The sequence below is a fragment of the Theropithecus gelada genome, chromosome 5, assembly GCF_003255815.1.
Source record: "Theropithecus gelada isolate Dixy chromosome 5, Tgel_1.0, whole genome shotgun sequence".
Classification (NCBI taxonomy): domain Eukaryota; kingdom Metazoa; phylum Chordata; class Mammalia; order Primates; family Cercopithecidae; genus Theropithecus; species Theropithecus gelada.
The window spans coordinates 174,746,445-174,762,663 of record NC_037672.1 but is presented as its reverse complement, the minus strand read 5'-3'; the positions used below and the strand labels follow the sequence as shown (position 1 = coordinate 174,762,663).

Here is a 16,219-nt window from a genome sequence, read left to right as displayed (position 1 = left end):
ACTCCATGAGACAGGTGCCATTCTCTTTTAAGAAATTCAGAAACTGAAGCTCAGGGGCATTTAATCTGCAAAATGTAGCACAGTCCAGGGCCTGTACACACAGCGCACATTGCTGTGGGGTCATGTATTACACAAGCAGGCCACAGTTTAAGGAGGTGCCATTCATTCACAAATATAATGTATTTATATGTTGGTTGCAACAATAATTTGATAGATACCAATGACATATATGTTCCAACAAAATCAGTATTACAATTGGAAGCAAAGCATATTGAGATAGGATGCCTTTATTTTGAATTCACATGAAGATTCCATCTGGGCTACTCATAATAATTCGCAATATGATATATCAAGTTTACTTAATGAATTAGCATATTAGGTTAGAATGAAAAATCAGGTAAAAATGTAAATAAAAGCTTTTAATCAGCAGTGAACATGATGTGTATTTTTTTCAGTTTTCTCCACACTGAAGTGGTATCACAGAATTAAGATAAAAATTAACATATTAAGAACTGAAGACACCCCATATTTTGCAACATAAGATTGCTACTGATTCTTTTTTTTTTTTTTTTTTTTTTTTTTTTTTTTTTTTTTTGAGACGGAGTCTCGCTCTGTCTCCCGGGCTGGAGTTGCAGTGGCCGGATCTCAGCTCACTGCAAGCTCCGCCTCACTGATTCTTAATGGAGACTATCTTAGGCATACCTGGATTCTTGTGGTGCTATTAAAATGGAAATTTTGTAGCAACATTAATAACTGAGAATCTCTGTGAAACATATGTATCTCATCTAGAACTAGTTTTCTTTTTATGTTAAATGTGCTGTTTACATTTTAATGTTTAGAATCATATAATTCAGCACTAAATATATAGACCAAGTATCTGTAGTAAACCCTTTGGAGACAGTATGCCTACTTCTGAAAAGGAAGCCAAGTTTGTCACTTTGTTAGCTTTTAAGGTCACTGTATTTTAACGCTATTAGCATTTTCACAAATACTGATAAAAAAAAATCCTGGAAATAAGTCTAACTTTTAACACACATATATATGAATATTCCCGAATTAGTTTCTAACTGACTATTTAATAACTTTGCTGTTTTGGAATTGTTTATTTTCCTTTGGTAAATTTGAAAATACTGTTGTAGTGAAACAAACACATTTAGTAAACAAATGTAAAAATAGATGTCATATATTCTAAATGTAGGTACCAAATAGCACAAGTGAAGGAGCATTTATTGAGACTGGAGTGTTTCACAGCCGGGTTGATATCGCACCTGAGTTTTAGAGAGCAGTTAGGTTTGAGACTGATAAAACAGGAAGAAAGCAAGTAGCTTTGAGACTGATAAAACGGGAAGAAAGCAAGTAGCTTATCTAGGGCAGAAAACTTCTGGGGAGATAACCAGCTCGGAATTCCCAGCGGGTGTTACAGCACATGAGTCCTGGAGAAGTCAGCACATGGATGGACAATTGGGAAACTTTCTCTGTCAAGAAATGAAAAACACTGTGCATAGATTAGATGGCTAAGGGTAACTGTGCTGAGAAAGATAAACAAGCTCAGAATATTAGAGCAGTAACTGTGTTAGGGAGTAAGATAAAGCTGAGAAGACAGCAGTAAAAGCAGGAGGAGTACAAGAGCGTGTTGTGAGAGATTACAGAATTTCCAAGAAGTGTTGACAGTGTTACAAGTTCCAGAGGAGAAAAAGTGGAGGAATGGCAAAGGCTGATTGACTTTGTCAACTACTGACTTTAAAAAACATTTGAGAAAGCCAGAAAGCAGAGGGGATGAAGCTTCACTCTCATGAGAACGGGAAGCAGAGGCAGAGGCAGTATGCACAGTCATCCTTTGAGGGTTTGTTTTAAACACACAAACTGATGTCTGGGAAAAGGTAACAGTTCTTAATTTTTTTTTTTTTTTTTTTTTTTTTTTTAGTTTTTCTGTGTGTGTGTGTGTTTACATTGGGACACAGGTGAAATTTGAACATGCTTATTAGCCAAATTGCCTCAGCGAGATTAAAAAATTAAAGATATAAGAGACTGGGAATAGCTGATGTCAGAAAATACTGAAGATACTATAGATAAAAACAGCTAAAAAACAATAAAAGCATATTGACCAAAATTTTAAAGAAATACACTTAAGGCCTGGAATAAATACATTTGCACAGTATCTGCAATGACACCTCTTTGAACATAACAGATAGAAAGAATTAAGGAGATTCTTTCATGTGTTTTTTAGGTATTCAAAGAGTAATTTTTTTCCTTTATACAATTGACTTCCAAAAATACAACAAAACAAAAACAAACAAAACCTGCATACAGATGTATGTCAATAGTAACTCAGGCATACCCTCTACCATTTAGAAATAGGGTTTCCAAATAGCCATCTGATCTTTTCCACACTTGGTCTGAGATGTGTCTCAGTTTCAACATTTAATTATACTGTAAGTGGGATGGTTTTGAGTATTGAAATTTACATTGAATATAGGAACTATTTCAATTGTGTATGGGGGTGTAGTAATAGAATGAGGAGGTCCCTAGAGAAAAGAATATACAAAATAATAGAGGAAAATTAAATTAATCTTATCATAGGTCAAGTTGATAATGCAGCAGAATTGTATTTTTATATATTCTGCTTTCATTTTATGATTCACTGGGGGACTGTGAATTATCAGAGTATATGGTACATTTATGCTCATTGAATAGAACACCCACTGAGCATAATTTTATCATTTAAAATTATTGCACAAATTTGTAGTTGTATGTTACTTTCGGACACATTTTCAATCATGTCTATGATTTATTAAATGCTTGGTCTACCGTATAACATCAAATTATAACATTGTTCCTATGAGAAAATATAAAATTTTTATAACAATCTGCTCTACAGTAAGGTTTCTCAGAACACATTGTAGAGACAAATGGGAACTTCCCCATAGCAGTTTTATGAACTATACTTGGCATAGCTTTATGGTTTAAGGATAAACTGTCCCTGGTGAATATTTAGTAGCTTATGTAAACCTGATTTTGAAATGTTGAGGTACGTGTTATTTTCTTAACCGCAACGTTCAAAGCCCTGTTTCAGGACTACCTCTCTGACACAGACTCTGCTCATCTTCTGATTGGTAATAGTTTCATAAAGATGCACCACCTGCCTTATTCTTTGGACACTTCAATGTATTCTGCATTGTATTTTGACTATACTGCTCTAGTCTTTCTTCAGAATACCACTGATGTCATATTTATATATGGAGACCACAGTTTTGTTAGAGTGAAAGAATGCGCATTACACTGTCTTTAGAAAAGGCAATTCCCCCAGACATACACACACACACACACACACACAATAACAATGGTGGCTTATTAATTAAATCATGGCGGTAGGTAAAATTTATTTAGGAATGAATAAACCTGAGATTATGCTGAGTTCACAGCACTTGCCCATACTCTAGAGAAAAGTAAAATCACTAAGCAAAATGATGAACCTGAGTCATGAAGCAAAATTTGTTTGTTCATTACAATGATCACAACAGGATATTAATTTGAATATATTTTATTTGTTGCCTCTAGAGGCGTGAAATATTTTGAATATTTTAAAAAGGCTATTACTGTAGTACAGAGTTGTTATATTAATACTATGGTTACATAGAAAATTAAGTTATTTAGAAGACTTCGGGTACCAAACCACATTAGATTACAAGACTACTGTTCTGCAAATATTTATATTTAAGATATTTGTCACAACAGAATCTTAAAGTATGATTCCAATTGTAAAGAAATCTTGTTAACAAATATCCCAAGATCTAGGTTTAAAATGGGATGATTGACAGAATGAAGATATCATCATAAAACCCTTACACTGCCCTCAGTGGATCACTAGAGATAAAGTTATCATAGCTACAGTCTAACTTTATGTTGCTATAAAACTGATATATATTTCAAGATAATACTGCTCTCAGTTGGTTTAGCAACCAGATCTTCTTAGCCTTTAGCATTAGAACATTATATTAATAGACATTTAAGCCCTCTTAAACATGATATTCAAATAGTTCTACCGGTTGTATCAAACACTTAAATAATGTAGAGGCTACTACATATAATAATATGTTCTCTTACTCTAGAAATTTTTTAGTCTATCATTCCTAAAATAGCATTAATGGAATATAGCATCCAATGTTCAGTAGATGTTTTACTGAGAGAGGATCCTAGAGAATTTCTATGAAAATATGTGTTTTAGTACAAGTAATATTTTTTTCTCTCTAGCAGAATCGTTGTAGTTTCTAATATAAAGGCACTGAAATTAATCAGGGAAACTTATTTACATAGCTATATTAATGCTCTAGATTGGAAATATCAGACTCACTAGCAGTATGTTTATGCTATTTATTCAACAAACATGTACCCATTACTGTTCCGAACACTGGAGCTACAATGACAAGCAAAAGCGACATGGTTTCTCCTTTACTCAGTATGTAGTTTGTAGGAGTTATGAAGAAAATGAAAAACACAAAATACAGTGAGTTTATTGCTACTTTATGGGTAAGAGAAGAGTAATATTGGGAAAGCCAATAGAAAGAGAGAACAAACATTAAACTTTTGAAACCCAGAAACAACTTATAACTACAGAGTAAAATGTTAGTGCAGATGGTGGAAGGGAAGGCGTTAATGACAATGAAACCAGAGAAGCAATCAAGGACTTTGCAAGTCTTAAAGACTTTGAACTTTTTTCTATGGGAAAATTGTGCGCAAAGGCTGTTTGAACCTATCAAAATTAACCAACCTCCTTTTGATGGTGTTGGGGTTTTTTGGTTTGTTTTTTCATTTTTCTTTTTATGTGTTTTAATGAAGTCCTTATGTTATTATTGCTAAGAATCATAGTAGAAATATGGTGGGATATTCATTGGATTTGAATTCATGAATATATAGTCCTCATTTCATAACTGATCTTACCTAGATAACATTTTGGTTGATTAACCTGTAAAAAGAGTTCTGCTATGTTCTCTAATTGTAGGAGATTCAGAAAGCAAAATTAACAACACCATTCTTCCAAAGTGCTAATAACTTGGTAAAAGAACAGTATCATAAAGTGAAGATTCAGGTAAAGTATTCTATTAAATGATGAATATTGATCAAAGAAAATATAAGTTGAAAAGGTAGCAAGTATGCCATATAAATCTGTCCCCCATCTAACAGAAAAGCAGCACAATTGTAATTTCTGTTGATGTATAAACTATGAGATGTTTATTCACTATATGTCTAATGGATTTGTGTTTTAGCTTTCCACTTACTCAATAACCTTTGTATCTTTTTAAACATGCAACATTTTTAGTCATCTATAAATTTTATGCCCAAAAATAGATAAAATAATTTAATTTTAAAAATAATGCAATAAAAGGTAACTTTTCTATGTCAATATTCCTTAATATTTTCCATAAATGTTGAAAATACATAAAGTAACAAAACAATAATTACTTCTGTAATTATATAGAGAAAATATGTAGCAATTATTCCTAAAAGAAAAAAATTAGAAGTATCTATTAAATTATTATGCTCTTTTTTAGCTTATTTGAGTAAGTGTGCTATAGAACAATGAGTAGTTGAATAATTGGTAGTTAAAGTTTAATCAGTGTCCAAGCTCTACTTTTTCTTTTTTTTTTTTTTTTTGAGATGGAGTTTCACTCTTATTGCTCAGGCTGGAGTGCAATGGACGTGATATCGGCTCACTGCAACCTCCGTCTCCCAGGTTCGTGTAATTCTCCTGCCTCAACCTCCTGAGTAGCTGGAATTACAGGCATGCACCACCACACCTGGCTAATTTTGTATTTTTAGTAGAGACAGGTTTTCTCCATGTTGAGGCTGTTCTCGAACTCCTGACCTCAGGTGATCTGCCCGCCCCGGCCTTCCCAAAGTGCTGGGATTATAGGCGTGAGCCACTGTGCCTGGCCCAAGCTCTACTTTTATTAAGTATAATTTAGTTAGATGTGTGAATTCACTGCAATTGTATACACAATTTTCTGTGTATGTATAAAATTTGATATTTAAATGTATTTATGGCAAGAGTGTCTGCAACTTTTATGAACATATCAAGTGGACATGATCACAAAAACAGATGTAATTTATTATCATACAGCATCAGAAATACCCCTTCAATCAATAAATATGTATAATGATATGATACTTACAATGGAGGGAACTATGGTATTTGTCAGTAAACTGAAAGAAAAAAATGACTCAAAACGTTTGTAAAGATGATACCTTTGTCTACAAGTTTAGGAAAACACTTCAATTTTTAAACATTTTTTACCTCATTTTGTTGCTATTTTATTTTCACTACTTAATTATTGGGTGCCACATAATACCTCCAATGAGCAAATTATCACTGAAATTAAAAAGGTAGTTGACTAGGTAGGTGTCCTGTAGGAAGAAAATAGGTCCCCTCAGAATAAATGAGAACTCACTGTACTTTTTAATTCTTTTCAAAAATGAAGGGGAAACAAAGGTGTTCCAAGAAAAACAAAGATTCAAGGAATAAATAAAAGAAAATAAAAATATTTTCAGAAAAGTTTGACAGTATTTGTTGCCAGTAGGAATATGTTAAAAGGATAAAACTAAAATATGTGTTTCAATTAGAAAGAAAATGATTCCACGAAGAAATGTAAATAAAAAGCACTGAAAAGAGTAACTATATGTAAATTACTATTCATTTTAATAAATAATTATTAGTTTCCTATGATGGCCAAAATATGTACATTGATATACATGTTCATGAAATGCAAGAGGTAGGTGGGGAGTTGATAGAGCTCAACAGTTTTAAAGATGCTAACGGTATTGTGAGAAGGGTCAAAATATTCATTTGTTTTAAACTCCATAATACATCAAAATACATGCTTTAATCTCTATAGTAAAAGGTAGAAGCATAGTAAAAAATTAATAAGACAAAATTAATTAAATCAAAAATGGAATAAAAAGAACACAGAAGAGGTAGATCAAAGAGAAAATAAAGAGAAAAAGTGAGATATCAGCAATACCAATAAATATAAATGGATTAAATATGCTACATAAAACACTAAGATTATTGGCCTTAAAAAAAGCAATTTGTCTTAAAAATTACAAATAGTTGTACTCAGAAATGTTGAAATGGAATGAAAAATAACATAAAATAATAACAAAAAAAGTTTATCTACATTAATATCATGAAAATTCAATTTTAAGGTAAAACAAATAGCATTAAGAGAGAAAGAGATGTATATTTTATAATGACAAAGGTGTATAAATGAATGATTGTATTGGTAACCTCAACTGTGCATTTCCACCAGTATCCATGTCCTTTGCAGTGACTGTGAAATTCATTTAACTAATTTGTTTGAGTATATTTTCCCAGCCCTTAAATTTTGGCTTACTGCGATTAATTGTCTTAGCCAAAGTTAGCAGCTTTAATATAAATAAAACCTTGATGAAGTGTTTGTGGGTTTTGGCTTTCTCTTTTGCTTGTCTGTGATAGTCATAAGAATGTGCCCAAACTATCCTTCTGGAAAGAATTTAGAAACATGTGGCTAAAAGAAACACATGGGAAGAGATAAGTTGTCCAAACTAAGACTGGAATAGTCCAGCCAATAGTCAGACAGCTTCCAAAGAAGGAGGCCAGAGCGTGGGAGTGAGAGACCAGCCAAGATCAATAAATTAGCCTACATGCTGCTGACTAGGATTGTGGTAGTGAACTGATAAATGAATACAATCACCACTCAGCTCTCTTGTAGACAGATAAAGAATAATATGTCACTTGTTAAGCCACTGCGTTTAGAAACATTGTTATGTAAAATAGAGAACTGATACAGAAACTGGTATCAAAAGAGGAGTGATATCATAACAAAATGTATAATATGTACTGGCTTTAGTACTTGACAGTGGACAGAGCTGAAAAAAAACTAGCAAGAAAATTGATAGGAAAGGCTAGAAAATGGCAAGAAAATTATTATAGAAAACCAGAAACATAACAACCTGTGTTGGGTAGTGATGAAATGACCATAGAATAATCATGTGCATTAAATTAGAATATAGAAAAATATACCTAATGAACAGTTGGTTAGGACCAAAACAAAACATATTTCTAATGGAATGTTGAATGGGTCAGTTGGCCCTTAATAGCTACATATAATAAGCTGTCCTAGAACATCCAGAGAAGAATTTACAGAAATTGTAGAGCAAAGAGAACTTAATATGTTAGATATGAAAGTGTAATCTTCAAACATTCTGGAGAGCAAAAGATTCTCAAAAGAAAATGCAATTACATATAAAATAAAGGGTATGGCAGTAAAAGACTTGTGAATTAATTAAGATAGGTACCATCTCAGATATGTAGTGTATAGGATACTATCTCAGTTTCAAAAATCTAAAGAACATTGTGATATACCAGCTTATTATGGCCAAAGTGATCATGTATATAGGAAGAGTAGCATATTTGTAAGGGAAATGTAGGAGTGGATTTTGGTAAATGGTGTTCAATGAAGTCACTTTTATGGGAAACCCACAAAATTTCTAAGGGAGTTTAATTGTCAAAAATGCCTCCAACCTGGATTTAAATGAACTCATGTTGCTCTAAGTGCAAAAACAAAAGCTCTCTGCCATACCTTTCTACAGGGAGAAAGGAGAATGTAAAAGTTGGTTAAGTCACAAATTTTCCAATGTCCTTTCAGAAGTAGTTAAGGAGAAGAATACAAATAAAATGAATGTCAAAAAAATAAGGACCAAGAGATGTGGAGAAAAATGTAGGTCTACTCTCAGTTATTATAATTAAGTCCTAAATAAAATATTCCAAAATTTGGAGTATCTGCCAACATTTTCCAAGCTAGATTTCAGAATACCATTGAAACAGGGACAACTAGATAGCCATTGTTCTCATTCTTGAGTAGAAAATTAGAATTTTCTACAATAACTGCATCAGGTCGTTATCTTTTTCTTTTGCACCATTGAAGTTACAGGTGGTGGGGGGTCCAGATAACATCTCTCTCATCAAAAATTCTGCAGAATATAAGGAGCTACACAAAAGGAACCACATATATGAATTTGAGGTTGATCAGAAGATCCTCAATTATGAATTTGATGTAACTGAATGAAATGTGAGGAGGGATCAAGGAAAGAAATGAGCATGTTTTCTACAAGGAAGTTTTGTGAGTCATTATGGCCAGGGACTGATTTGTGGTTGATTACATTTTTGATTGATCACCAAAAAACTTAAGCTCTATGTTTATATATGCCCTTTGTCTTATGTTTTTGCAGCTTTCTCGCTAAAGAGATGGCGTCAATTTTCCCATGTGCTGAATATAAGATTTGCGACATGACTGCCTGTGTTAGTCATCAATTTACGGCCCCTTAGCTCCAAATTCACCCCCAGCACCTACTCTGCAATATCATTTTATTTATTTCTCCTTTTCAGTGAGCATGATGTTTTGTTAGGAGAGGTCACTAGAAAGACAATGTAGAAAGAAAAAGCTTGCTCTTCTAAGTTTTGAGTTATATATATATATATATATATATATGTATATTTTTTTCTTGCTCCTGCTTTATGATCTATCTGTGGCCATAAATGTGGGGACATCTGCTGGGTCTCTGCCCCAGCCCATGCCCAAAGTGGTAGCCGCTTAGTGGTCCTATGGCTCTGGCCTGGCCTGGTGACTTCTCAGGGCCCCTAATACAGACATCACATGTTCCAAGCCTCCTAGTAGCACCCTACTCTCCCTATGTGCCTTTATCTTGTCTGCAGGATAGAGCTGTATTTCTCACAGCTCTCCTGCTGTAAATACTGCATGCTCCCAGCCTCATACCCACAGAAGCACCCTGTGCAATATCCCGCCAGCCTAGGTTTACCTGCACCCTGGAAGGTTGGTTCCGGGGGCCCTCCTGACATGGAAATCACGTGCTTTAGGCTTCATACATACATCAGTGACATGATTGTATGAACCCACTCGCAAGCCTTAGCTCTCTGTTGCCCTGGGTACTCTTCATGGCCTCCTCTACATGAACTTTGTGTTCTTTTTGTGTGTTTGCCAATGATAGTGACATTCCAACTCTCACTGCATACCTACCCTCAAGTCTCAGCTCACCTTCACGTGCATGAAAGTTATAGCCTGATTACCAGGTGACTGAACTAACTCTGGCAGATGCCATCGGTGTGTGTCACCGTCCTCAAGTAAGCTAAAGCCACAGCTCCTTTAATAAGATTGGATCTCTAGCCTTGGAAGAACACCACCCTCTTTGTTAGTTTTCCCCTCGTTTATTGATTTTCTTACAACCCTAGAGCACCTATTAACTATCTTTACATACAGATGTATGTAAAGATCTTGGAACATGTGATGTAAAGATAGCTTCATCTTTATGAAGCTAATATAGTTTCATAATTATTTATATTAAACTTCTTCTATTTAAATAACGGTGTCATCTCTTTCTCCTGATTGGGTACAGACTGACAAACTTGCTTTGGCTAAAAGGAAATTAGCAGATTTATTGAAAGCAAAGGCTTGAAAGAGTATCATGTGCTTCTAATTTCTCCCTGGTGTGTGTGTGTGTGTGTGTGTGTGTTGGACTGAGGGGCCACACTTAGAATATTTCAAGAAGGCCAGCAGACAACGTGATAGGAGACTTGTGAACATGAGAACCACATGGAGGGGAGCACAGTTTTATGAAACTTATGGGAGCACTAAGCCAAGCTTGGCAGAATTGCCTAAGTGCCCCCAGCGAATTGCAGTTGCATCTGTGAATCTATCTTTAACCAAAAACTTTGCCCAGTCATTCCACTGACTTGTAAGAAATATATACCTCCTTATTGTTTTGGCTACCAGATTTGTGTAGTTATTATAAAATACTGTGTTAAAAGATAACTGTCACAAAGGGCCAACATATCTGGAAAGTATCATAATCCTAAATCTGTATAGGACCATTAATCAAGCTTCAAGATGAATAAAGCAGTAGGAAACAGAATTAAAGGAGAAATTTTTAAAAATCCCAACTCTATATAGGTCAATGTAATGTAAACAATCCGGAAACCACAAAGAAAAATAACCTCAATGTGAAATGACAAAAGAAAAAAAAATTGCACAGGCACATCACTAAAGATTATTGAAATACGGAAACTTGCTCAGCACTGTAATAGTCAGTGAAATGCAAACTAAAAGCACAGTGCTATATTACTGCATGTACATCATAATGGCTAAAGCAAAACAGCCATCTTAATGGCTAAAACAACAATACCCTTCCAGTTATCTACTGCAGCAGAATGAACTACCCCAAAACTTAATAGATTAAAACACTTCAATTTTATATCTCATTATGTCTTTCTCATTACATTTCCGTTTCCTTATTTCTATCTCATGATGTCATGTGTCAAGAATCCAGCAGCCTTACACTGGTGATTCTTCTGTCATGGCCTTGGTGGAAATCATTAGCAGTATTCAAGACTAGTCTAGCAGTGGGCTGGTGGGCAATACTCAAGACAACTTCACTCATGTGACAGGCATCTAGAAAATGTCCTAGAAGGCTGGGACCGTACTGTCAACAAGACCTTCAGCACATGATCTCAGGATGGTCAGACCACTTCCATCGGGGTGTGTAGCTCTCATTAAGGGGATCTCAAGATGCACAAACGGAAACCACAAGGTTTGGGTTTTCATAATTTCTAATTAGCTTTGAAAGTCCTACAGCTTCAATTCTGTTGCAGTCTGCTGGGCCAAGAGCTGATTGAAAGGGGAGAGAAGCAGACTTTCCTTCTCAAGGACAAGAAGCAAATAATTGTCAGCTATTATTAGCCCACAAAAATACAAGTACTTTTGAGGAGTGGAAATAAACTGTTAGTGGGATTGTAAAATCATAAACAGGCATACATCAGAGATATGTGGGTTCACTTACAGACTACTTCAATAAAACCAGTATGATAATAAAACAAGTCACATAAATGTTTTAGTTTTCCCAATGGATACAAAAATTATATTATGCTATGCTGTAGTCTAAAAATGTGCAATAGAATTATGTCTTTAAAGAAACATGTACAGACCCTAATTTTAAAATATTTTATTGCTAAAAAAATGCTAATGGTCATCTGAATCTTCACCTAGTCGTAATCTTTTACTGATGGAGGATCAGGCCTAGATGTTGATGGCTGCTGACTAATTAGAGTGCTGTTGGAAGAAAGATGGGATGGCTGTCACAATTTCTTAAAGACGACAATAAGGTTTGCCACATTGATTAACTATTGCCTTTATGAAATATTTTTTCTACAGCTTATAGTCCTGTTTGATAGCATTTTACCCACAGTAGAACTTCTTTCAAAATTGGAGTCAATCCTTTCAAATTCTGCCACTGCCTTTATCAACTAATATTATGTAATATTCTAAATCCTTGTTATTTCAACAATGCTCACAGCATCTTCACCAGGAGATTCGATCTCATGAACAACTTTCTTTGTTCATCTATAAGAAGCAATCCTTATCCATCCAAATTTTATCATGAAATTGCAGCAATTCAGTCACATCCTTAGGCTCCACTTCTAGTTCTAGTTTTCTTACTATCTCCACCACGTCTGCAAAAACTTCCACCCCTGAAGACTTGAACCCCTCAAAGTCAACCATGACAGTTAGAATCAATTTCTTAAAAATTCCTATTAATCTTGATATTTTGACCTCCTTCCATAAATCATGAATGTTCTTGATGAGATCTAAAGTGGTGAATTCTTTTCAGAAGGTTTTCAATTTACTTTGCCCAGATCTATCAAAGGAATCACTATCTATGGGAACAATGCCTTACAGAATGTATTTCTTAAATAATAAGACTTCAAAATCTAAATTACTCCTTCATTCATGGGCTGCAGAATGAATGATGTGTTAGCAAGCATTAAAACACTTATCTCCCTGTACCTGTTCATTGGAGCTTTTGGGTGACCAGGTGCATTGTCAGTGAGCAATAATCTTTTGAAAGCAATCTTTTTTTCCTAGTAGTAAGTCTCAACAGTGGGCTTAAATTATTCAGTAAACCATGCTGCAAATAGATGTGCTGTCATTCAGACTTTGTTCTTCCATTTCTAGAGCATAAGCGGGGTATACTTAATGTAATTCTCAGGGGTCCTAGGATTTGGGGAATAGTAAATGAGCATTGCCTTCAAGTTAAAGTCACCAGTTGCATAACCCCAAACAAGAGAGTCAGTCTGTCCTTTGAAACTTTGAATCCAGGCCTTGACTTCCCCTCTCTAACTAGCAAAGCCTCAAATGGCATCTTCTTCCAGCAGAAGGCTGTTTCATTTACATTCAAAATCTGTTGTTTAGTGCAGCCACCTTCATCAATTTTCTTAGCTAGATATTCTGGATAATTCACTGCTGCTTCTCCGTCAGACCTTGCTATTTCACTGTGAACTTTTATGTTATGGTGATAGTTTCTTTTTTTAAACCTCATGAACCAACCTCTGCTTGCTTCAAAATTTCTTCTGCGGCTTCCTCACCAATCTTAGACTTCACAGAATTTAAGAGAGTTGGGCCTTGCTCTGGATTAGGCATTGGCTTTAAGAGAATGCTATGGTTGGTTCGACCTATCCAGACCACTCAAACTTTCTGCATATCAGCCATAAGGCCTATCATTCATATGTACATTGGAGTATCACTTCTACTTTCCTTCAGGAACTTTTCCTTTGTATTCGCAATTTGGCTATTTGGCCCAAGAGTCTTAGCTTCCAGTCTATCTCAATATGCAACATGCCATCATCACTAAGCTTAATCATTTCTAGCTTTTGATTTAAGGTCAGAGTTGTGCAACTCTTCCTTTCACTTGAACACTAGAGGTCATTATAGGGTTATTCACTAGCCTAATTTCAGTATCATTGTGTCTCAGGGAAGGCCCCAAAAGAAAGAAGGAGATTGGAGAAAAGTTAATTGATGGAGCAGTCACAACACATACATCTATCAAGTTTGTCATCTTATATGGGCACAATTTGTGGCACCCAAAAATAATGGCAATATTAACATCAAAGATCACTAATCACAGATATAATAATTTAAAAGTTTTAAATATGGCAAAAATTACCAAAATGTGACACAAAGAGATGAAGTGAGTGCTTGTTGTTTAAAAAAAAAAAAAAAAAAAAAAGGCACCAATAGACTTGTTAGATACAAGGTTGCCACAAACTTTCCATTTGTTTAAAAAAAAACAAAAACAAAAACAGTATCTGGCCAGATGCAGTAGCTCACACCTGTAATCCCAGCACTTTGGGAGGCCAAGGTGGGCAGATCACCTGAGGTCAGGAGTTTGAAACCAGCCTGGCCAACATGGAGAAACCCTGTCTCTACTAACAATAGAAAAAATTAGCCGGGTGTGGTGGTGCACACCTGTAATACCAGCTACTCGGGAGGCTGAGACAGGAGAATCGCTTGAACCTAGGAGGCAGAGGTTGTAGTGAGCCAAGTTCATGCCACTGCATTTCAGCCGGGGCAACAGAGAGAGACTCCATATCAAAAATAAAATAATAATAATTAATTAAATAAATAAATAAAAACACAGTATCCGAGAAGCACAACCAAATGAGGCATGCCTGTAATCCAGTTGTGAAACCTGTTTGGCATCATCTTCTAAAGCTAATCATATACAAATCCTAACATCTGATAGTTATGCTTCTAGATGATTACACAAATGTAAACATGTGTTCTCAAAAAAAATGCACTAAAATAATACTTGTGGCACTGTTTATCCTCAAATAGAAAAACAAAGACACATTATTTAACAGGGAAATAGTTCAATGGTGTGAGACAGATTATAATAATCTCCCATCCAACATACTGTTTTTAAAGTAAAATTTTGAGAATTTTATTCTCCAGAGGTGGGATGTATATTATCCCTCTCCCCTTGAATTTGGGTGGACTGGTAATTATTTCTAAAGTGACATTATGTGACTTCTGAAGCTAAGTCATAAAATGACCAGACAGTTGCTACTTGATTCTCCCGAGATGTTCACTCTTAGAACCCAGGCACCATGCTATCATGAAGCCCAAGCAGCCCACTGAGTAACCAGCCTGGAGAGAAACTGAACCTTGCATGAGCCTACAGCTGCCTGCTTGTGCCATCACACCCCCAACATGAACAAGTCACCTTGAAAATTAATCCCTAAGCCCTGAATCAATCTGACTCCAGTGAACAGCGGGCATAGCAGGGATAAGCTGACCCGGCATAGTCCTACCCAAATTACAAGTTTGTCACTAAAATTAAGGATTGGCATAAAGTCACTATATTTTGAGGTACTTTTTATGTATCAATGATAAGTGGAACAGAATTGGATACCAGAAATGAGACTTGAATCTGTGACACTGGTGTTAGAACCAGAAAGTGGGTGACAGCCTAAAGTCTGTCCTGAGAAAATCGTTAGTGAGGTATGTAGAGGTCCCCAGGAGGCTGCTAGTGAAGAGTCAAAGGAGGGGAACTGGTATTGGAAGAGGGGGGAAAAGGCCCATATTTTGCAGACGGCGAAGTGTTGACAACGCTGTCATCTGCAGTAATGAGAAAACCAGGAAAAGTGCCCATTGAACCCAGCTAAGGAGATTTTCAGGTAGAATATTTAAAGTGCCGTCTGGCACCTTCTCATTGTCTAAGATAAAATGTGAGGGGAGAGACAAGGCATAAAGAAGTGTTTAACTTGTAAAAAGCCAGGACGTGCTGGGTTGTAAAATAAAATTGCTTCTCCTTTCCAGCCTACCCCTCATGGCAAAATATTCTCAAATTATCAAAGAACAAATCTCAGCACCATAACATCCTTTATTAAGAACCCAGAAATATTTAATGAAGTGATTCATAAAATCTTTCAGACAGAAAAAAGACCTAAAAAATATCTTCAGGGAATGCCTTTGAGATCCTCTTTATGAAATAATCGGGCTTCTAAGAATCTTGAGAGCATTGTTCTACGGAAGACTTAGATGCAGAGTAAGGCAGAGGAGAGTTAGGGCTGTGGGTTTGCCTTCTGGCATGGAATATATAATATACATATATAATTATCTAAATTAACACGTAAACATTTTATAGATAACACATATACATACATATAAATTCCATATATAATTATTTTAAGTCAGTATGTCTTTTACAATGCTTGATAGCGCAGGATTAGAAACTGTAACATTGCAGTAAATTTGTACAGTGCAATATTAGACAGCAATTGAAATGAAAAAATACCATGGATAGAAGCAAAGGTATATGTAGGAGTCTGGAGTGA

The 16,219-nt window shown here is 35.3% G+C and overlaps 1 long non-coding RNA gene across 1 annotated transcript in view; it reads left to right on the top strand.

The window, feature by feature from the left end:
- Window positions 1-1,687: 1,687 nt before the first annotated feature.
- Window positions 1,688-16,219, top strand: part of LOC112625107 — a 90,001-nt gene continuing 75,469 nt past the window's right edge. Inside the window, exon 1 of the long non-coding RNA XR_003119525.1 lies at window positions 1,688-1,880. This is a non-coding gene — a long non-coding RNA (uncharacterized LOC112625107). The remainder of the gene's footprint in view (window positions 1,881-16,219) is intronic.